This window comes from Lepidochelys kempii, chromosome 28 (genome assembly GCF_965140285.1).
Source record: "Lepidochelys kempii isolate rLepKem1 chromosome 28, rLepKem1.hap1, whole genome shotgun sequence".
NCBI lineage: Eukaryota > Metazoa > Chordata > Testudines > Cheloniidae > Lepidochelys > Lepidochelys kempii.
The window spans coordinates 6,218,490-6,239,515 of record NC_136407.1 but is presented as its reverse complement, the minus strand read 5'-3'; the positions used below and the strand labels follow the sequence as shown (position 1 = coordinate 6,239,515).

General features: G+C 50.1%; 4 non-coding genes across 4 annotated transcripts; 2 read left to right on the top strand and 2 right to left on the bottom strand.

The window, feature by feature from the left end:
* Nucleotides 1–6,022: 6,022 nt before the first annotated feature.
* Nucleotides 6,023–6,094, bottom strand: TRNAC-GCA (transfer RNA cysteine (anticodon GCA)). Its single transcript has one exon. It is a non-coding gene; the product is annotated as a tRNA-Cys (tRNA).
* Nucleotides 6,095–9,941: 3,847 nt separating this feature from the next.
* TRNAS-GCU (transfer RNA serine (anticodon GCU)) lies at nt 9,942–10,023 on the top strand. The gene has a single exon. It is a non-coding gene; the product is annotated as a tRNA-Ser (tRNA).
* Nucleotides 10,024–12,712: 2,689 nt separating this feature from the next.
* Nucleotides 12,713–12,786, bottom strand: TRNAT-UGU (transfer RNA threonine (anticodon UGU)). Its single transcript has one exon. It is a non-coding gene; the product is annotated as a tRNA-Thr (tRNA).
* A 2,372-nt stretch (nt 12,787–15,158) lies between these two features.
* TRNAT-CGU (transfer RNA threonine (anticodon CGU)) lies at nt 15,159–15,232 on the top strand. Its single transcript has one exon. It is a non-coding gene; the product is annotated as a tRNA-Thr (tRNA).
* Nucleotides 15,233–21,026: the final 5,794 nt, after the last annotated feature.

Sequence of the window (21,026 nt, the reverse complement as noted above, 5' to 3'; positions counted from 1 at the left end):
GGGGCTGTTTGGGATGGGTTACGCTCAGAGCCCTCCTGTTTCCAGAGCCTCCAGGGGCCTAACGGCAGCATGGGGGACACATTCCCTGCTCTGAGGGCCAAACCCTCTGTCCTGGAGGTTGCTGGTTCTCAGGGGTCACTTTGCAGCAGGGCCAGTTTCTCTATGTGGGGGAGAGAGAGGGCCTGCCCTGGACTCAGGGTGCAGAGATACACTCGGCCCTCTCCCCTGCATTGACTGGCTGGAGCTGCCAGCCCCTGCTGAAAGGTAACGGCGCTGGGGGGCGCTGTGAGTCGCTCAACACCTCACCCCGGTGGAAGAACTGGTGGGGGGGGGGCTCCAGGCTTTTCTCGGATCTGCTATTTCCACCTGCCTGTAAAGTCCAGCTTTCCCCAGCACATTCACTGCAGTGCAGTCGGGTCACTGTTTCCATGGCTGACAGCAAAGCATTGCTCCCAGTTTCCCTTCTATCTGCAGCACGATTAGCCTCTGTCCGTGGTTAATGAGGTGGATCTAGTTGTCGATGGTTATTCATTCCCCACCTGGACAATTCACACAGTCCCTTTCCTGCTCAAATCCCCAGCACCTCAGTGATCCCGGTAGCAGGGGTTGGGTTTTCCCTGAGGCCCTGAGATTCTCAGAGTCCTTTTGTCCCTCCACCTGGACACTCCATGAAATAACAACAGCAGCATAAAGAAAGCAGGGAGGGAACATCTCCCGGCCAGGGCTGGAGGTGCCCAGGGCCCCCTGCTTCTCCATTGTTTCCATCGCAGAAGAGGAAGGTTCCTTGGAATTTGACACCCTGCTTTGCACAAGGGACAGAGAAAGATCTTGATGTTCCTGCATCTGTGCAAACAAAATTGTCCTTCTGTGTGAAAGAGAGGCAGGAAATGGCCCCACGGTGGGACAATATCCTCAGGATTAAGAGCAAAGGACTCAGGCTGAGAACTGATTTAACTCCACTCATCTCATTTAACTCCTCTCATTAAGAAGTTGTCTTGCAGGGAGAGATAGCAAACTTGTGACATTAATCCAGACCCTGGGGGTTCGGGCTGCTTTAACTCTTGGAAAAAACATGAACTTGATTCCAAGAAGGGGGGGAGAAGAAGCCTGAAGTTGCCTTTGGTCCAAGGCTGGTGTCTCCTGGACAGTGGGAAACATCCCTCACTGCTGCCAGGGGATAGGTGGCAACTGGTGACGTCCCAGGGCTGGAATGAAAGGGGAATGTTGCGTGGACTTTATCATACACGCCCCATCCTGCTTCTCAGAGCCCACAGGAGAGAATCTAGAGACGGGCGAGCCATTTCTCAGCTGCATTCTCAGGAGAAGCCGGTAGCTGTCCCTGAACAGACACTCAGAAGAGTAACCACGGCGGTTCTGCAGAGACATCTGGTTGCTAGTGAGTCCGGCTAGGAGAGGGAGCACTGGGGGATCTGCAGTTTTTGCAGGGGGGAGGAGGGCCAGACCAGTGGGGCTGTCTTAGGAGTCACAGTTGGCTTTGCCAGTGGGGAGGCTGTAGGTCACACGTTGCGGGTAAGCTGGGACATTAGGGACTCCAGGATGTGAGGCTGGTTAAAATAGAACTGCACAAAAAACCTCCCCCTTTGCTCCCTACTTTGGCCTGTCCCCGTTTCATGAAAATCTCCATCGCTACCCCGGCTCTCAGAAACCCCCTCTCTCCCTTGGGTATTTTCACGGTTTCTTCCTTTTTTCATCGTCTCTTTCAAATATTTCTGCCATCAAAATGATCAAGTACATTTAAAATGAGAAAAACAACCAAGCAACACATCTGCATCTCCTGCACCAGGCATGGCGTCATGTCTGACTTTTTCTCCTGAAAAGTCCAGGCAGGCAGCGTCACCCCACTGCACACCAGGCCCAGGGCTTGCACCCGGCAGTTCTCGGGGTTGCGGGGCAGAACTGAGCTTCACTGGCAGCAGCGAGGGGGGACGGGTGGGACTGAGCTGTCTGGGGATTATTTTAATCTATTTTTCGGAGGATGAAATCCATGCAGCTCCCACTTCTCCGTCTCTCCCCAGGAAATAACGTGTCTGAGCAAGGCACCCAAACCTTTTCACAAGAAGAAGTGAAATGAAACGGCCACACGATGGCATCAGAACCTAAGACACGAGAAGCCATGTTCTTGTTCAATGTGCATTGAAGCTGAACACAAGGGAGGAGTTTTTTCTTTGACTCCTAGGTCCCCCCCCACACTCTAATCCACTCGACACCCCTTTCCTCCCACAGCCAGGAATAGAACCCAGGAGTCATGACTATTAGCCCCCCTAATCTAGCCCACTAGACCCTTCTCCCTGGGACAAAGGAGAAGCTCTGCGACCCTGTACTGTCCCTTTGCCTCCTTGCTTGTGCGGCACTTGAAACCCAATGGGGTTTCCTTGGGCAGTTTTGAATCTTGCTCCCAGGCAGGGGGTGATTTTAGGTGCAGGTTCCAAACAGCGCAATGAACCAGCCAGAAGGGGCAGGAGGTATCGGTGTAGGAGCTATTGAAATAATCTTAGCAACGTACGTCAGGGGAACGTATTAATGAAGTGTCAGTGAAAGGTCAGAATGGGGTCGTCTCAGTGTCACAGTAGAGGGCTCTGTGATGGTTTTCAATTTGTCATCCCACCCTAGCCACCACCTAGCACATGTTTGAACCTCTTCTTCTCTTACCGTTGCTCGTTATCAGAGAAGGGGAGAGAGAGTGAGCCACAGAAACAGAGACCTAGTGACTGAAGGAAACATTTCTTTGCTCTTTGCTTGGCTCTGTCAGTTATTTGGGTACAAACTAACCCACCACGCATTGTCTCTGCTGGGCAGGAAGAGCTCAGCTGTCAATGGGACTTGGGGAGCTCGGGACATTACTGTGAGTTGCTTGAATAGTTAGGTGAAAATCTCCTAAACATGGAAACAAGCTCAAGGCTGCTGGAATTCATCTTGCATCTGTTGAAGCTACAAGGCAGAGTACTAAGTACAACATTTAAACTTATGTTTGACCTCAGAGAATTAAACAAATGTAAAAAGAAAAGGAGTACGTGTGGCTGTCTTTGTCGGGGATAGACCAGGAATGGAGTCTTAGAACTTTTAGTAAGTAATCTAGCTAGGTATGTGTTAGATTATGATTTCTTTAAATGGCTGAGAAAAGAATTGTGCTGAATAGAATAACTATTTCTGTCTGTGTATCTTACGGCTGTTAAACAAATGTGTCTGTGAAAAGAGGTTTCAGAGGAACAGCCGTGTTAGTCTGTATTCGCAAAAAGAAAAGGAGTACTTGTGGCACCTTAGAGACTAACCAATTTATTTGAGCATGAGCTTTCGTGAGCTACAGCTCACTTCATCAGATGTTTACCGTGGAAACTGCAGCAGACTTTATATACACACAGAAATCATGAAACAATACCTCCTCCCACCCCACTGTCCTGCTGGTAATAGCTTATCTAAAGTGATCATCAGGTGGGCCATTTCCAGCACAAATCCAGGTTTTCTCACCCTCCACCCCCCCACACAAATTCACTCTCCTGCTGGTGCTAGCCCATCCAAAGTGACAACTCTTTACATAATCAAGTCGGGCTATTTCCTGCATAGATCAAGGTTTTCTCACATCCCCCCCACCCCCATACACACACAAACTCACTCTCCTGCTGGTAATAGCTCATCTAAACTGACCATTCTCCAGGTTTAAATCCAAGTTAAACCAGAACATCTGGGGGGGGGGGTAGGAAAAAGCAAGAGGAAACAGGCTACCTTGCATAATGACTTAGCCACTCCCAGTCTCTATTTAAGCCTAAATTAATAGTATCCAATTTGCAAATGAATTCCAATTCAGCAGTTTCTCGCTGGAGTCTGGATTTGAAGTTTTTTTGTTTTAAGATAGCGACCTTCATGTCTGTGATTGCGTGACCAGAGAGATTGAAGTGTTCTCCGACTGGTTTATGAATGTTATAATTCTTGACATCTGATTTGTGTCCATTTATTCTTTTACGTAGAGACTGTCCAGTTTGACCAATGTACATGGCAGAGGGGCATTGCTGACACATGATGGCATAGATCACATTGGTGGATGTGCAGGTGAACGAGCCTCTGATAGTGTGGCTGATGTTATTAGGCCCTGTGATGGGGATCAATCCCTTGTCCCCATTAATGTGCAAACCAGGAAGGAACCTGTTGCTTTGCATTCCTGACATTTTTCAGAGTACACAAGTACTCCTTTTCTCATTCCTGACATTGTATCGCCATCAGGTGGCCATTCTGTCTCAGTCCCTTGAATTAAAAAATTGTTTTTTTTTTCATAGAAACCATATTTTCCTCTTAGAGACAGAGGAGCAGATTAATCTACAAAGGGAAAGTGATTCCAAGGCAGTTTTGGAGGAGACGGGAACATTTTCAGCATCACTAAATTATTTTGTTGTGTCTCACAGGGAGAGAGAAAATGAACCTATTAATTTCAGCTACTGACACACTTCACAGGATGAAATACACAATTTTATGCTCAGTGAGTTGTGTTCATTTAAGTAATATGAAAAATACGCTTTGGGAGTGCGTGAAAACCTCATGGCATTGAACAACCCACTTGATATAGTTAATGTACGACATGATATTTAAAGAAGTTAAGAACGATGCGCTTATTAATTAACGTGTTGTGCCATTTTCACACGCACGAGACACAGCAGAAACGGAATTATGTGAGCTACTAAAATTTCCACTTTCTCACAGCATTTTAGTTCTCAAGGTTGTTTTAATTTGCTTATGTTTTTGGAGCTAGAAATGGGGAAAGAGTACACTGAAGTCAGTGGAATTACCGCAGCGAGGGATTAGTGTCATTATTTGTTAATAGCAAGAGCCTTTGTTAACACAGAGTTAACTTTGACTGTGAATATCTCTTACCCTTCCAGAAACTGAGTTCAGTAAAACTCAAACCCTGGAAGAACAGGGAATACAGAGCGACGGTATGTGCCCAGATAACCTTAACTCTGCCCTCTAGAAGAGAATCCCTGATCGCATATGAGAACAAAGAAAGGTTTGGGGACAAATTACAGCTACTTCCCAAGAGTTTGTTTCTTCTGTAATTAATTAATCCCGGCCCCATCAGTTGATCCTGGCCTGGTGTCTGGCCGTGGAATTTCCTGTTTCCTATTTTTATCCCAGCATATTTAAAGACGAAACTGCTTTACAAAAGTTCCTTTATTTTAGGTGATACAAACAGGCCACTTCCCCAGCTATTTCAAGGAGATGGAATTTTCCCGACCCACAGGGAACTTAACATAACACGCTCAAGATCACACATTCCTTAGGAGAAAATGAAGGGAGAAAAAAACAAAAAGAAACCCACCAAACCATTCCTGTTTCTACCCAAATGATCAGTGAGACCAGAAAGTGACGCTGTGCCATTAACGATCTGGTCCTACACTAACTCTGCGGTTACTTAGATGCAGCCACAACCGGCTCTGTGGTTGGTAACCTTACAGAGACACTGCGGGTGATCATGAACTCGAAGCACGTTCCCTTTAAACAGCTGCCATTGGAAGGCATCTGACAGTCACAAGGAACAACGATCTGTGTTCAAGGAAGGTGGCCATTTATTCGAGCCCCAATTTATATTGTGTGCACAAAGAGAGGATCGAATGTGTAACAGGTAGTTTGGTAAATCGTGGTTATTTTATTTTTGGAGCAGACTCCTGTCCACCTCCAGTAGAGTTCTCAGTCCCAATGGCAACTTACTTACCGAATGTAACACAAACTAGTCCATTCCTCCCAAGGGGATGGGGTTCTTGTTCTTCTACGCATTGTAGACCATGGAGACCAAGGATCTGCAAATGTGTCTTCATGTGTCTTTGTTTCATTGATGAAAACATAAACTAGACACTCAGAGGATTGGAAGTGATTTCAGATGAGGGACCTGTTTGCTAGGTTTCTATGCATTTGCACAGGAAAACACTGAGTGTTTCCATTCATCCCTATTCAGTGGAGCTCCCGAACATAATGGAAATGGATATGTGCTTATTTTTGTTAAGGGAACAGGCTTGTAAGGGGGCACTTGGGTTTGAACCAAGGATCACTTAAGCTGCAGTCAAACACTCGACCACTGAGCTACACCCCCATGGCATTGGCATAGGCAAGTCAGTGATCTTAAGGATTTTGCTCAGAGAGCTCCTTTTCCATTCCCAGACCATGGGTGGTTTTAAAAATGGGGTTTGATTAAACTTTATCTATACATGTAGACCCCACAGCTTGCCCACCCACTGACACAGCTTCTCCCACTGACATAGCTACCATCTCTCGGGGAGGTGGATTAACTACACGGACGGGACAGCTCTCGCTCATCCCCTTAGAGCATCTTAGAATCATAGACTATCAGGGTTGGAAGGAACCTCAGGAGGTCATCTAGTCCAACCCCCTGCTCAAAGCAGGACCAATCCCCAATTTTTGCCCCAGATCCCTAAATGGCCCCCTCAAAGATTGAACTCACAACCCTGGGTTTAGCAGGCCAATGCTCAAACCACTGAGCTATCCCTCCCCCAATCTTCATTAATTATGAATAAGTAGGAAATAACCGACTGAATGGACAGCAACCAATTTATCAAATATTGCTGAGCCTGCATTCAATATGGGTAACTGGTTGTCACAGAGTGTGGGGGAGTCAGGGCCCTGCACCCCTCTTCCTGGGATTCACCGAGACTCTCAGCCAGCCAGTAAAGCGGAAGGTTTATTGGACAACAGGAACACAGTCCAAAACAGAGCTTGTGGGTACAGCCAGAACCCCTCAGTCAAGTCCTTCTGGGGGTCAGGGAGCTTAGACCCCAGCCCTGGGGTTCCCTGCGTTCGACCACCCAGCCCAAAACTGAAAACAAACCCCCTCCCCGAGTCTCACTCCTCCGTCCCCCAGCTCCTCCTCCAGCCTTTGTCCAGTTTCCCGGGCAAAGGTGTCACCTGGGTCCAACCCCTCCCAGCTCAGGTTACAGGCTCAGGTCTCCTCACTCAGGTGCAGTCATCCCCTGCTCTCCCATCCCCCGTGCAGACAGTCCCAGCAGAACTAGACGACATTCCCCAGTCAATCCACCCCACTCCCTGCTGCGTCACACTGGTCATATTGGGCTGCATTAGTAGAAGCATTGAAAGCAGATCAGCGGTAACCAATTTATCAAATATTGCTGAGCCTGCATTCAGTATGGGTAACTGGTCTGCATTAGGTGGAGCATTGCCAGCAGATTGGGGGAAGTGATTATTCCCCTCTATTTGGCACTGATGAGGCCACATCTGGAGCATTGCGCCCAGTTTTCAGGGCCCCCTCCCACTACAGAAGCAAATTGGAGAGAGTCCAGGGGAGGGCAACAAAAATGATTAGGGGACTGGAACACATGACTTATGAGGAGAGGCTGAGGGAACTGGGATTATTTAGCCTGCGGAAGAGAAGAATGAGGGGGGATTTGATCGCTGCTTTCAACTACCTGAAACGGGGTTCCAAAGAGGATGGATCTAGCCTGTTCTCAGGGGTACCAGATGACAGAACGAGGAGTAATGGTCTCAAGTTGCAGTGGGGGAGGTCTAGGTTGGATATTAGGAAACACTATTTCCCTAGAAAGAAAAGGAGTACTTGTGGCACCTTAGAGACTAACCAATTTATTTGAGCATGAGCTTTCGTGAGCTACAGCTCACTTCATCGGATGCATACCGTGGAAACTGCAGCAGACTTTATATACACACAGAGAATATGAACCAATACCTCCTCCCACCCCACTGTCCTGCTGGTAATAGCTTATCTAAAGTGATCATCACTTTGGGCCATTTCCAGCACAAATCCAGGTTTTCTCACCCTCCACCCCCCCACACAAATTCACTCTCCTGCTGGTGATAGCCCATCCAAAGTGACAACTCTTTACACAATGTGCATGACAATCAAGTTGGGCCATTTCCTGCACAAATCCAGGTTCTCTCACCCCCTCACCCCCCTCCCAAAAACCACACACACAAACTCACTATCCCGCTGGCAATAGCTCATCCAAAGTGACCACTCTCCCTACAATGTGCATGATAATCAAGGTGGGCCATTTCCAGCACAAATCCAGGTTTTCTCACACACACACACACACCCCCACCCCCATACACACACAAACTCACTCTCCTGCTGGTAATAGCTCATCCAAACTGACCACTCTCCAAGTTTAAATCCAAGTTAAACCAGAACATCTCGGGGGGGGGGGTGTAGGAAAAAACAAGGGGAAATAGGCTACCTTGCATAATGACTTAGCCACTCCCAGTCTCTATTTAAGCCTAAATTAATAGTATCCAATTTGCAAATGAATTCCAATTCAGCAGTTTCTCACTGGAGTCTGGATTTGAAGGTTTTTTGTTTTAAGATAGCGACCTTCATGTCTGTGATTGCGTGACCAGAGAGATTGAAGTGTTCTCCGACTGGTTTATGAATGTTATAATTCTTGACATCTGATTTGTGTCCGGTGGGAGGAGGTATTGTTTCATATTCTCTGTGTGTATATAAAGTCTGCTGCAGTTTCCACGGCATGCATCCAATGAAGTGAGCTGTAGCTCACGAAAGCTCATGCTCAAATAAATTGGTTAGTCTCTAAGGTGCCACAAGTCCTCCTTTTCTTTTTGCGAATACAGACTAACACGGCTGCTACTCTGAAACCTGTCACTATTTCCCTAGGAGGGTGGTGAAGACTGGAATGGGTTCCCTGGGGAGGTGGTGGAATCTCCTTCCTTAGAGGTGTATAAGGCCCGGCTTGACAAAGCCCTGGCTGGGATGATTTAGTTGGGGTTGGTCCTGCTTTGAGCTGGGGTTTGGACTAGATGACCTCCTGAGGTCTCGTCCAACCCTGATCGAGGCTTAGAATAACATATCCCAACAAACGGTCCGTTGAGCTAAGTGCAAATCCCTCTCGTAATCCCCCTCTGTCCAGTAGCCCCAGGGCACGTTCCAAGCGTTGGATTCGAGCTGCTGAGTCAGCTTCCTGCAGTGAGTTTCAGCCTTCCCAGAGGTAATTTGTGAGGGCTCGCCGTTTTCGGATGTTCTTGTTTAATTCCCATCCATCCAATTCAAATGAGTTTGAAATTCCTCATAGCAACATTCTTTCACCTACTTTGGTAAACTGAGAACAGTTAAAAGAAAAGGAGGCCTTGTGGCACCTTAGAGACTAACCAATTTATTTGAGCATGAGCTTTCGTGAGCTACAGCTCACTTCATCGGATGCATACTCTGAAACCTGAGAACAGTTAGGAAATCTTGTACTGAGAGACCAGTCAGTGGGGAACAGAGCGATAGTCATTTGTAAACCAGTTGCATTAAGAACCACAGGTCTCTGGATGGGGGTAGGCCACCGTGGGGATGGGGGTGTCAGAGGCAATTTGGAGGGAGGTGGCGGAGTAGAGGGTGGAAGAGGTTGAATTAGGGTACATTTTCCCTTGGCCCCGAAAGGGGCAGCACGACATGCCCAATTAAAAGGGGGTGTCACGCCTGAAGAATTTACAATATCCACCAAAATAACAGGAACAACAAGACAAACACAGAACACAATGTTTTGTTGCGACAGGGGACCCACGGCGTTCTGGGTTTTCTTCCACTGGTGCCAGCTTGCCCAGAAAGTGTCTGAAAAACAAAATAAGCATTCCCCAGCCCCTGGGTGGGGACAGATGATTGCTTAAAAATGCCCCTTTCTTTTCACATTTTTTTGCCTGACTGCAGGAAAACCGAAGAATTACCTTTATATTTTGTTTGTTTGTTTTGTACAAAGGATACTTGCTGCATACCTAGGCAGAGGAGGCCTGTCTATGTAAACACGGTCTGTTCCTGAAGTCTTTCCCCCAGCTCATCACTAGATGTGAGGGGGAGGTCATTCAGACCCTCCTTACACTTAGTGTTTAAAAACTCCTTATTGTCCCTACCTCTGCTGGCCTTAGACATCTCCTCCCATCTCTTTTTTGGCAGCTCAGATGAGGTGGCCGAGTGGTTAAGGTGATGGTCTGCTAATCCATTGTGCTCTGCACGCATGGGTTCAAATCCCATCTTTGTTGTGTGCATTTAGTCTTCTCCCCTTCTTCACAAACCGCCGTCTCCCCTTTGGTACAATGACAGATCGAGCCACATTGCTTCCTGTAAACAAAAACCTTCTCAGGAACTCAGACCTCTCTTGCTTTCAGTAAAATATGTCTAAATCCCAGATTTCTTAAAGAATTCTGTGTTTCTTAGGTAACATCCTCATAATCTCCCCCAAACACCCTGGGACCTGCCCAAATAATTAAAATGCCCCCACCTCAGCAAGGCCACGACAGTGGCCCACAGCTAGAGTGTCTAGGCCAAGCTGTTCTGAAGGAGGCAACTCAAAGATTTTCTCTCTGCTTCCCTTGGCAAGGTCTGAGTGGGAAAACAAAATCCCCCAAATGGAAAATTTTCTGCTGAGAAATCAATACCAGTCTGTTTGGGGACTTTGATTTGAATGGATTATTATTATTGTCAAGGTTCCATCCCCACTCCGGACTCTGGGGTACAGATGTGGGGACCCGCATGAAAGACCCCCTAAGCTTATTTCTACCAGCTTAGGTTAAAAACTTCCCCAAGGCACAAAATCTTTGCCATTGGACTAGGCTATGCTGCCACCCCCAAGTGCTTTAATAAAGAACCAGGGAAAAGGACCACTTGGAGTTCCTCTTCCCCCAGCTATCCCCCCAAGCCCTTACACCCCCTTTCCTGGGGAGGCTGAGAATAAACAAGTTGAGCACAGACCAGCTTGGGTTTCTTAGGACCCTAAAAACCCAATCAGATTCTTAAAAGAACAGAACTTTATTAGAAGAGCAAAACAAAGATACAAGAAACACTGTAAAATTGGAATAGAAGATAATCTCACAGGCAGTCAGATTCAAAACATAGAGAATCCCTCTAGGCAAAACCTTAAGTTACAAAAAGGCGCAAAAACAGGAATACACATTCCCTCTAGCAGAGTGAATTTCACAAGCCAAAACAAAGAAAACCTAATGCATTTTCTAGCTAGTTTACTTACTAATTTTACAGGAGTTGGAGAGCTTGCATCCTTGATCTGTTCCCAGCAAAGGTATCACCCAGACAGAAAAAAGCCTTCCCCTCCCCGCCCCAGATTTGAAAGTATCTTGTCCCCTCATTGGTCATTTTGGGTCAGGTGCCAGTCAGGTTATCTGAGCTTCTTAACGCTTTACAGGTGAAAGGATTTTGCCTCTGGCCAGCGTGGATTTTATAGCACTATATACAGAAAGGTGGTTACCCTTCCCTTTATTTTTATGACAATTATTCTCTTCTGATCTCTACAATTATTTCAGTTCAGTCTTTGTCCTCCAGAAGTGTTGCCAGGTGTTGAGTTGTGGGGGAGAGAAGCCAAGTCATGATGTTTCTTCCCCTCTTTCATAGTTTCTTCCAACTTGCTAGGAAGTTCCTTTGCTATGATGTGAGTCAAGCAGTGTCCATTGTCTCTGGGCTATCTCGGAGAAGTCTGCATTGTACACGGTTCCTGGGATAGACCTTGGGAGTGTGGATACATTTAATGGGCCAGCAGCGAGTCTGGCTCCTCCAGAAAGGCTGGTGATGGGCATTTCTCAGCCTCATAACATATGTTAGTAACGCACACAGAGCAAAACTTCATAACTTCCCAGATAATGCTAACACACACCACCCAACAAGATATTAATGTTCACCAGATCACGACTTTTGAAATGATAGCTCACCAGGCCGACTTTGTACAAATCATACCTTAATTCTATGAGAGTGGTGACTATGGGGCTTCCAGGGTGCTGCTTTGAGCACAGCCTGCCACCCTTGGGCTGACACTGCAATGGAGACGTCCCCGTAGAGTCCCTCTCTCCCGGGATAAAGATGGCAGCAGGGCTGGCCTGGGTCGCCTGACGTGGGCTCCTGGAGCTCAAGCTGTGGGGCTCAAAGCTGGGGTGCAGATACTGGTGTTCCTGCTGAAGCCTGGGTTTGGAAACCCTCACCCCTCGTGGGGCCTCAGAGATTGGGCTCAAGCCCATCCGTCTCCACTGTCATTTTATCGTCTTGCAGCCTCAGCCCCAGAAGCCTGAGTCAGCTGCCCTGGGGTCTGAGACAGGTGCCTTGATTGTTTTAATCGCTGTGCAGACATAACGTTAGGATACGTCTACAGTGCAATGAAACACCCACAGCTGGCCCGTGTCACATTAATCAGGGTACGTGTCTCGGCTCAGGCTCAGGACCCTGCTCTAGGAGCCCAGAAGGTTGGGAGGGAGTTTAGCAAGTGGAAATGGTAAAACCGCAGTGAAGTATTCCCCTGGACCCAATGGCATTTCTCCATTTTTCTGTCTGCTTTGGGGCAGGGACAAAAAACACATCCTGCTGCATTCGTTATTTCAAAGGGAGGTTTAGGATTTTCATTCTCAGACACGGTGCACAAAGCAGGACTCAACCCGTGGCGTAAACTGAATGAGCCGCCCACAGATTCTGGCAGCCCCAATGAGCCACTTGGTGTGAGAGCTTGGACCTGCCCCTGTCCCAGAGGGAGGGGGTCATCTGCGAGGGGACTGCACCACTGACCTATCAGCTCTTAACACTCAAACTTTCAGAAACTCTATCATCAGTGGCTGTGCGTGTAATTTAAATGATAAGAACAGTACAGTCTTACAGGGCTAGACCAAAGGTCCACCTATCTCTGTATCTTGTCTTCTGACAGCAGCCAATACCAGGTGCCTCAAAAGCCACTCAACAAGGCACCACTGGGAGTTGAACCCAGGATCTCCTGTTTACAAGACAGGTGCTTTAGCCAGCTAAGCCATGGTGCCCGTCTCTGGCTAACGTATGGTGTCTGCCCAGACCTGACTCCCTGCCAACACCCCCCAACAGCCGGACAAGCGTTGCTTGTGTTGGATTCTGTAAAGCAGAGAAGCAGGTGAAGTTTTGCTCCCAAGGTGTGTGTGTGATTCTTTGGACAGGTCTATGCTACAAAATTAAGTCAGTGTAGCCTACACCCGCACCTCCCTGTCCCTCCCCTGAGACCCGCCCTGCCGTCCTCTTTCTTCATGCTGCAGTTGTTATTCCATGAAACATCAAGGATGGAATGAAAAGCTGAGTTTCCTCCAGGATGAGGAAAGAAAGGAGCCACCAACTCCCTGGCAAAGCTCTGTGCCCCACAGAAAACCTGCTCCCTGCTATTGCCATCACTGATGGACCGGGGATATGACGGGGAAAGGGACTGTCTGAATTATCGAGGCAGGAAATGGACAACAATCTACAGCAACGTCATTAACCACAGACACACTCTCCTCATGCTCCAGCCAGAAGGGAAACGGGCAGGAATTCTCGCTGTTCAGCCCTGGGCACACTTACACAACCGCACAGCAGTGAGTGTGTTGTGGACGCTGGTCTGAGGAAACAATTGGAAACGCAAAAAGAAAAGGAGGACTTGTGGCACCTTAGAGACTAACCAATTTATTTGAGCATGAGCTTTCGTGAGCTACAGCTCACTTCATCGGATGCAAACTGTGGAAAATACAGCAGATGTTTTTATACACACAGACCATGAAAAAATGGGTGTTTATCACTTCAAAAGGTTTTCTCTCCCCCCACCCCAAACGATCACTCAGTGAGAACAGAACTAGAGAGTCGTGAGAAACCTGCATCAGCCAGGAAGCGGTGGCCAGGCGGTTATGGTGATGGGCTAGAAATCCCTTGGGGATCTCCCTGCCCAGGTTCAAATCCTGTCAACGACAGAGGAACTTGTGGCTCTTCTGTTTCACTGCCCGAGCGCCCTTCGGGCCAACGGAGCTCGGTCTTGTCTCGCTCTCAGGCTACGTCTACGCTACTGAGTTACGTGGCTCGAGTTGCAGTCTTTTAATTAAATCCTCCCTGTGTCACCGGAGCGCATCCAGGCTAGCAGCTCTTGCCTCGCCCCAGAGAGCCGTGCACTGTGGGTCGCCTTCGCACTGGGCGACTGGCCGCGGGGAGCTTTGGGAAGGGCTGGCGGTGGCTCGTGGGCCGGTGCCGCATCGCGCGAGGCAGGTTGCTCTGTCCCACGGGCATCCGACTTGATTGCCAGCTGCTTTCCAGCCGCAGGGTGAGCAGAGACCGGGTGTGTGTTCGGGGAGTGTGTCGGCACGCTGCCTCTAAGCGCGGACGGCCGCTGGAAGCCAGCAGTCCTGAGGCAGGGGGAGGGGGACACCCCACTACGGAGGCAGGGGGAGGGGGACAACCCCGACCTCGGCCCCTGCTTCCCTCGCTGGCTCAGCCCAGCCCAGCCGTCTCTGTCACAGACACACACTCACACACACCTGCTGCCGCCTGCCTGGCTCTGTGTCGGGGGCACGGGAACGGGGGGGTAGAGGGCCACGGCCCCACCACGTTTTACCAGCCGTAAGGACGAACGACGGGGGGGGGACAAGGTGCAGTCTTGGGGGGAAGAGGCGTTCTGTGGATGTGGCCTCGGGGGCACGGCCTGGGGCGGGGACTCAGGGGGAAGGAGCGGTGTAAGGTTGGGGCCTGAGGGAGAAGGGGTGGCATGAGTGCGGGTCCTTGGGGAAAGGGGCATCATGGGGGTGCCGCAGTTTGGATGCGGGTGGCCCCCCCGGCCCCTGTGAGGAAGCTTCCGTCACCCCTGCTCCGTGGTCGCAGTGCGGGAGGGGGCAGCGTCCCACGGCAGCGATTTGCTCCTGGCTGCCGGAGCAGAGCCGCCGGCTCAGCCGTCAGAGCTTCCCGGAGCGACGAAACGGGAGGGGGGCCCAGCCTCTGCAGCAGGAAGGCAGGGCGGGCGGGTTCAGGGCGGGCATTGTGGGATACCGGCGGAGGTCAGTAATGGTGATCTAATGACCGGCAGCGTCTACACTGACCCGTTGTTGCTTTAAGTGCCCTGCAAAAAGCTCTAGGCCTCTCATCGAGGTGGTTTTATTCTGTCGCCAAAACAGGGCCGTTTTCTCACCAGACGTGGCATCGCAGTGTATGCACCAGCCAAAAGCTGCCGACCGAGGGAGCGTCGTGTGCTTTTCACACGCCTGAGCAACAGAACGATGCTGAAAGAACTTTGTAGTGCGGACCTGGCCAAGGATTCACACCCCCCCAGCTTGCAAGGAAAACGTCAGCTGCTCCCCTGCTTTGCGGAAGTCAAACACAAGCAAAGCTTGTCAGGCCCAGGTGGGGTCTGGCAGGGAGTCAGGGACGGGCAGGCACCATGGCTTAGCTGGCGAAAGCACCTGTTTCGTAAACAGGAGATCCTGGGTTCGACTCCCTGTGGTGCCTTGTTGAGTGGCTTTTGGGGCACCTGGGACTGGCTACTGTCAGAAGACAAAGAACCAGAGCTAGATGGGTCTTTGGTCTAGCCGAGAATGGCTTTTTCCTATGGTTTAAATTACACTCACAGACACTGATAAGAGAGTTATTGAAAGTTTGGGTGTTAAGGGCTGGTAGGTCTGTGTTTCAGTCCCCTTGCAGATGACCCCCCTCCCTCTGGGACAGGGACCTGTCTGAGCTCTCACACCAAATGTCTAATTGTGGCTGCCAGAATCTGTGTGCGCACGAGTCTGAGAATGAAAACCATAAGCCAGCCTTTGAAATAAGGAATGCAGCAGGACGTGTTATTGTCCCTGCCCCAAAGCAGACAGACCAATGGAGAACTGCCATTGAGCCCAGGGGAATACTCCACTGCCCTTTTACCTTTTTCACTTGCGAAACTCCCTCCCAAGCTTGTGGGGTCCCAGAGCCCGGTACTGAGCCTGAGCTGAGATGTCCACACTGGAAACTTACCACCCCCCAGCCCAAGCTCCGGGAGCCTGAGCTGGCACGGGACCGCCCTGGGTGTTTCATTGCAGTGTGGACACAGCCGAGCATTGTGTCTACACCGCCGCTAACATACCCAAGTCACTCTTCTCAAACCCTGGCTCAGCTGATTCAGGTTTGTGGGGCAGGGTTATGAAATTACAGTGTAGACACTCCAGCTTGTGCCCAGCCTCTGATATCCCACAAGGGGTGAGGGTCTCTGAGCCCAAATGTCTACACTGCAATTTTTAGCCCCAAAATGTGAGCCCCAGAAGTCCATGTCAGACGATCCAGGACAGCCGGGCTGCAGGGCTTTTATCACAGGATCGATGCGCTCTCAGGGTATGTCTACATTGCAATGTGAGCCCAGGGTCAGTAGAAGTCACGTCAGCAGCCACAACACAAACATAAACCAGCAGCAAAAGACCCACCCCCAAATAAGCTGGGCAGTGCCCTTCTCCCTCAGGTTCTTAAGTCCAGCAACCAAAAGTCCTTTAACATGAGCCATCCCCTCCCTGCATCCCACTCACAGTTGTTGTCCTTAGTCAGTACACACCCAGCGGTGCATCTGTAGAGTTCACCCCCCATCCTGGGTGGAAAAAGGAGGAAAATAAGAAGGCACCATACTCACTAGGTTGTCTAGGGACTCACTCATCCCTCCATAGCCACCCAGTCCCAAAGTTGGTCAAACACCTAAATTTTAGTATTTGATTGTGATTGATTACCCATGCCTCTCAACTCTATTCCTCAATCTGCCTGGCTTTGGAACCCATGTCCCCTGCCTAGCAAGTGCTATTCAGTTGAGGGTGAGTCCCTCAATTGGGGCCTGCCAAGTAGAGTTCTGCTGCCCTCGATTCACACAACAAGGACAACAACGCTTTAACACTCCTGCCCCAATAACAAGGAGACTGGGAATCCAACACCAGCCCAAAGTGATCATTTCAGCAAGCAATCCCATCATGCTGAGCACCTAGGCAGGTTGTCTCTGCCCATGCAAACAAGATCAGCTTCAGAAGTCCTCTTCCACAGCTCATCATTAGATGTCAGGGGAGCGCTCATTCCGACCCTACTTACATATTTAATATAAACATTTCCAACATACTGTAAAAGCCACATGCAGACACACACACGAAACCTTGCAAGAAAAGCTTCTTGAGGGGGTCTGAAGCACATGCTGCTGGAGGGAAGGAGGGAAACCGTGAGTTGGGATTGAGGGGCACTGGGAATAGAGGGGATGTGGGTTTGGGATGAAGAGCATCCTCGTTTAGGGTTTCAGCAGGACAGGGGAAGGCAGCAGGTGATTCTAATTCTTTAGAGATATTTTGTGTGTTTGTATGTGTGTGCAAAGGAGGAACATGCTATATGTCCACAGGCCTTTATTCCTCCAGCCTGCAAGGACAGAGGGGATGTCAGGAAGTTGCCCCTTCAATCACACAACAAAAAGGCCCTTCTTAGGAAAGGCAAAATCCTGAAGAGGAAAAGTAATGTCAAAGAGACAGCTATCTAGGCATATAGTTCATCACCTGACCAGGGCCTTGAACCCTGGACCTCAGATTAAAAGCCTGAGGCTCCACCAACTGAGCTAGCCAGGCTCATGAGAAAAAGAAGGCAAGTTGGTGCACAGGAGTAAGTGGTTGACTGTTCCTGATCACCTTCCTCTCTTCCAAGTGCTTCAAATGGTTTCCTTGAGGACCTGCTCCATGATTTTTCCAGGGACTGAGGTGAGGCTGACTGGTCTGTAGTTCCCCGGGTTCTCCTTCTTGCCCTTTTTAATGAAGGGCACTATATTTTCCTTTTTCCAGTCGTCTGGGACCTACCCCGATCGCCACGAGTTTTCCAAGATAATGGCTAATGGCTCTGCAATCACATCCGCCAACTCCCTCAGCGCCCTCGGATGCCTTAGATCTGGACCCATGGGCTTATGCATGTCCAGCTTTTCTAAATAGTCCTTAACCTGTGCTTTCTCCACTGAGAGCTGCTCACCTCCTCCCCATACTGTGTTGCCCAGTGCACCTGCCTGGGAGCTGACCGTGTCTGTGAAGACAGAGGCAAAAAAAGCATTGAGTCCTTCAGCTTTTTCCACATCCTCTGTCACTAGGTTGCCTCCCCCATTCATTAAGGGTCCCACACTTTCCCTGACCTTTTTCTTGTTGCTAACATAGAAATCCTTCTTGTTACCCTTCACATCCCTTGCTAGCTGCAACTCCAGTTGTGTTTTGGCCTTCCTGATTACACCTCTGCATGCTCGAGCAATATTTTTATATTCCTCCCTAGTCATCTGTCCAAGTTTTCACTTCTTGTAAGCTTCCTTTTTGTGTTTAAGCTCCCCGAAGAATTCACTGTTAAGCCAAGCTGGTCGCCTGCCATATTTGCTATTCTTTCTGCACATCGGGATGGTTTGTTCCTGCACCCTCAATAAGGATTCTTTAAAGTACAGACAGCTTTCCTGTACTCCTTTCCTCCTCATATTAGCCTCCCAGGGGATCCTGCCCATCAGTTCCCTAAGGGGGTCAAAGTCTGATTTTCTGAAGTCCAGTTTCCATATTTTGCTACTCTTCTTTCTTCCTCCCTAGGGAGGTGGTGGAATCTCCTTCTTTAGATATTTTTAAGGTCAGGCTTGACAAAGCCCTGGCTGGGATGATTTAGTTGGGGGATGGCCCTGTTTTGAGCAGGGGGTCGGACTAGATACCTCCTGAGGGCCCTTCCCACCCTGATCTTCTATGGTTCTATGATTCTGTCATAAATACAAAGGGAAGGGTAAACCCCTTTGAAATCCCTCCTGGCCAGGGGAAAGCTCCTCTCACCTGGAAAGGGTTAAGAAGCTAAAGGTAACCTCGCTGGCACCTGACCAAAATGACCAATGAGGAGACAAGATACTTTCAAAAGCTGGGAGGAGGGAGAGAAACAAAGGGTCTGTGTCTGTCTATATGCTGCTCTTGCCAGGGACAGAACAGGAATGGAGTCTTAGAACTTTTAGTAAGTAATCTAGCTAGGTATGTGTTAGATTATGATTTCTTTAAATGGCTGAGAAAAGAATTGTGCTGAATAGAATAACTATTTCTGTCTATGTATCTTTTTTGTAACTTAAGGTTTTGCCTAGAGGGGTTCTCTATGTTTTTGAATCTAATTACCCTGTAAGATATCTACCATCCTGATTTTACAGGGGGGATTTCTTTATTTCTATTTACTTCTATTTTTTATTAAAAGTCTTCTTGTAAAAAACTGAATGCTTTTTCATTGTTCTCTTATCCAAGGGTTTGGGTCTGTGGTCACCTATGCAAATTGGTGAAGCTTTTTATCCAACATTTCCCAGGAAGGGGTGGGGGTGCAAGTGTTGGGAGGATTGTTCATTGTTCTTAAGATCCAAGGGTTTGGGTCTGTAGTCACCTAGGCAAATTGGTGAGGCTTTTTACCGAACCTTGTCCAGGAAGTGGGGTGCAAGGTTTTGGGAAGTATTTTGGAGGGAAGGACGCGTCCAAACAGCTCTTCCCCAGTAACCAGTATTCGTTTGGTGGTGGTAGCGACCAGTCCAAGGACAACGGGGGTAATATTTTGTACCTTGGGGAAGTTTTGACCTAAGCTGGTAAAGATAAGCTTAGGAGGTTTTTCATGCAGGTCCCCACATCTGTACCCTAGAGTTCAGAGTGGGGGAGGAACCTTGACAGATTCTGATTGCTGAAAGCAGGTTCAGGGGGTTGCGTATTTTTGAAAGAAAAAAGCGATACTGAAAAAAGGAACACAGACAAAAATGGTCGGTAAAGGCTAATGTCCTGAATGGGAACTCAGCAGCGGTTTGTAACTGGGGGAGGCGTACAGTCTGAATGTGTATGACCCGACCCCGTCCCCCACTCCCTCCCCGCCTAGCAGGAGGGCTTGGTACTCTCTCTGTGCATCGGTGTGATGGCTGAGGGGTTGACCAAGCAGTGACCATCCAAGGAGGTTCCCTGAGTAGGCTGCACTCCTGAGGAGATTCTGTGCACGATATTTTAAAATTCTGCACGTTTTATTTGCCAGTAAATACATGTGGAGGCTCCAGCTCGGCAGTGAGGAGCACAGGCTGCTGGATGAAAGGAGGTGGGAGATCACCCTGCAGTCCCCTCTCCCCTCCTGGGAAACAGACTTCGTGGCGAGGCTGCACCCCTCTGCTGCCTACAACCGACTCCCCAGAACTGTTCCTGGGTATTGTTAGTAAAAGTCGTGGACAGGTCATGGCCCCCGACCTATACCATAAATACCCCTGATTGAATCTTGGGGTGGGGGGGGGAATGTGGGGGGCCCACAGCACCAGCTGCGGGGAGGGGAAGCTCCAGGGGGTCCACTGTGCCACTGGGGAGGGGGGAGCCCCTGTCACTCTGGCCACTGCTGGGGGGCCCTCTGCCACTCTGGCTGCCCTGGGACAGCTGCCGGGAGCCACGGGGCTCTGGCTGGGGAGAGCCGCATTGGCCACTGCTCAGGCCGTCCCCAGAGCCAGCCGCCCGGGGCCGTCCCAGCAGCGGCCGGTGTGGCTGCCCCCCAGGGCCGCCTGAGCAGCTGGCTCCGGGCGATTTAAAAGGGCCCAGGGGCCCCTGCCGCCACTCCTGGGGCTAACGTGGCTTCCTGCCCACCCTTGCTCCAGGCAGAGCGCCCCTCCCAGAAGCGTCTGGCACATCCCTGCAGCCCCTGTGTGGGGGGTGTCTCTGGCACACTGCCCCTGCGCCGAGCACCAATTCTGCCACTGTAAAGCTGCGGCCAACGGGAGCTGCAGGGGTGGGGCCTGTGGGCGACCGGAGACCCCCCGCCCCCCCCCCCGGCCACTTTGGAGCTGCTGCCAGATGGGGGTGCGGGTCACTTTCAGGAGCCACCCAAGATAAGTGCCACACCCCAACCCTCTGCCCCAGCCCAGATCCATCACCCCACTCACACCCAAACTCCCTCCCAGAGCCTGCCAGTGTCCCCCCCTACCCCCCAATGCCCTGCCCCAGCCCAGAGCCCACAACTCCCTCCCAGAGCCCAGCCCCCCTCCTGCACCCAAACTCCCTCCCAGAGCCTGCCAGTGTCCCCGCCTTCCCCCCAACCCCCTGCCCCAGGCCAGAGCCCACAACTCCCTCCCAGAGCCCACCCCCCCTGCACCCAAACTCCCTCCCAGAGCCTGCCAGTGTCCCCCCCTGCACCCCAATGCCCTGCCCCAGCCCAGAGCCCACAACTCCCTCCCAGAGCCCAGCCCCCCTCCTGCACCCAAACTCCCTCCCAGAGCCTGCCAGTGTCCCCCCCCTGCCCCCCAACCCCCTGCCCCAGCCCA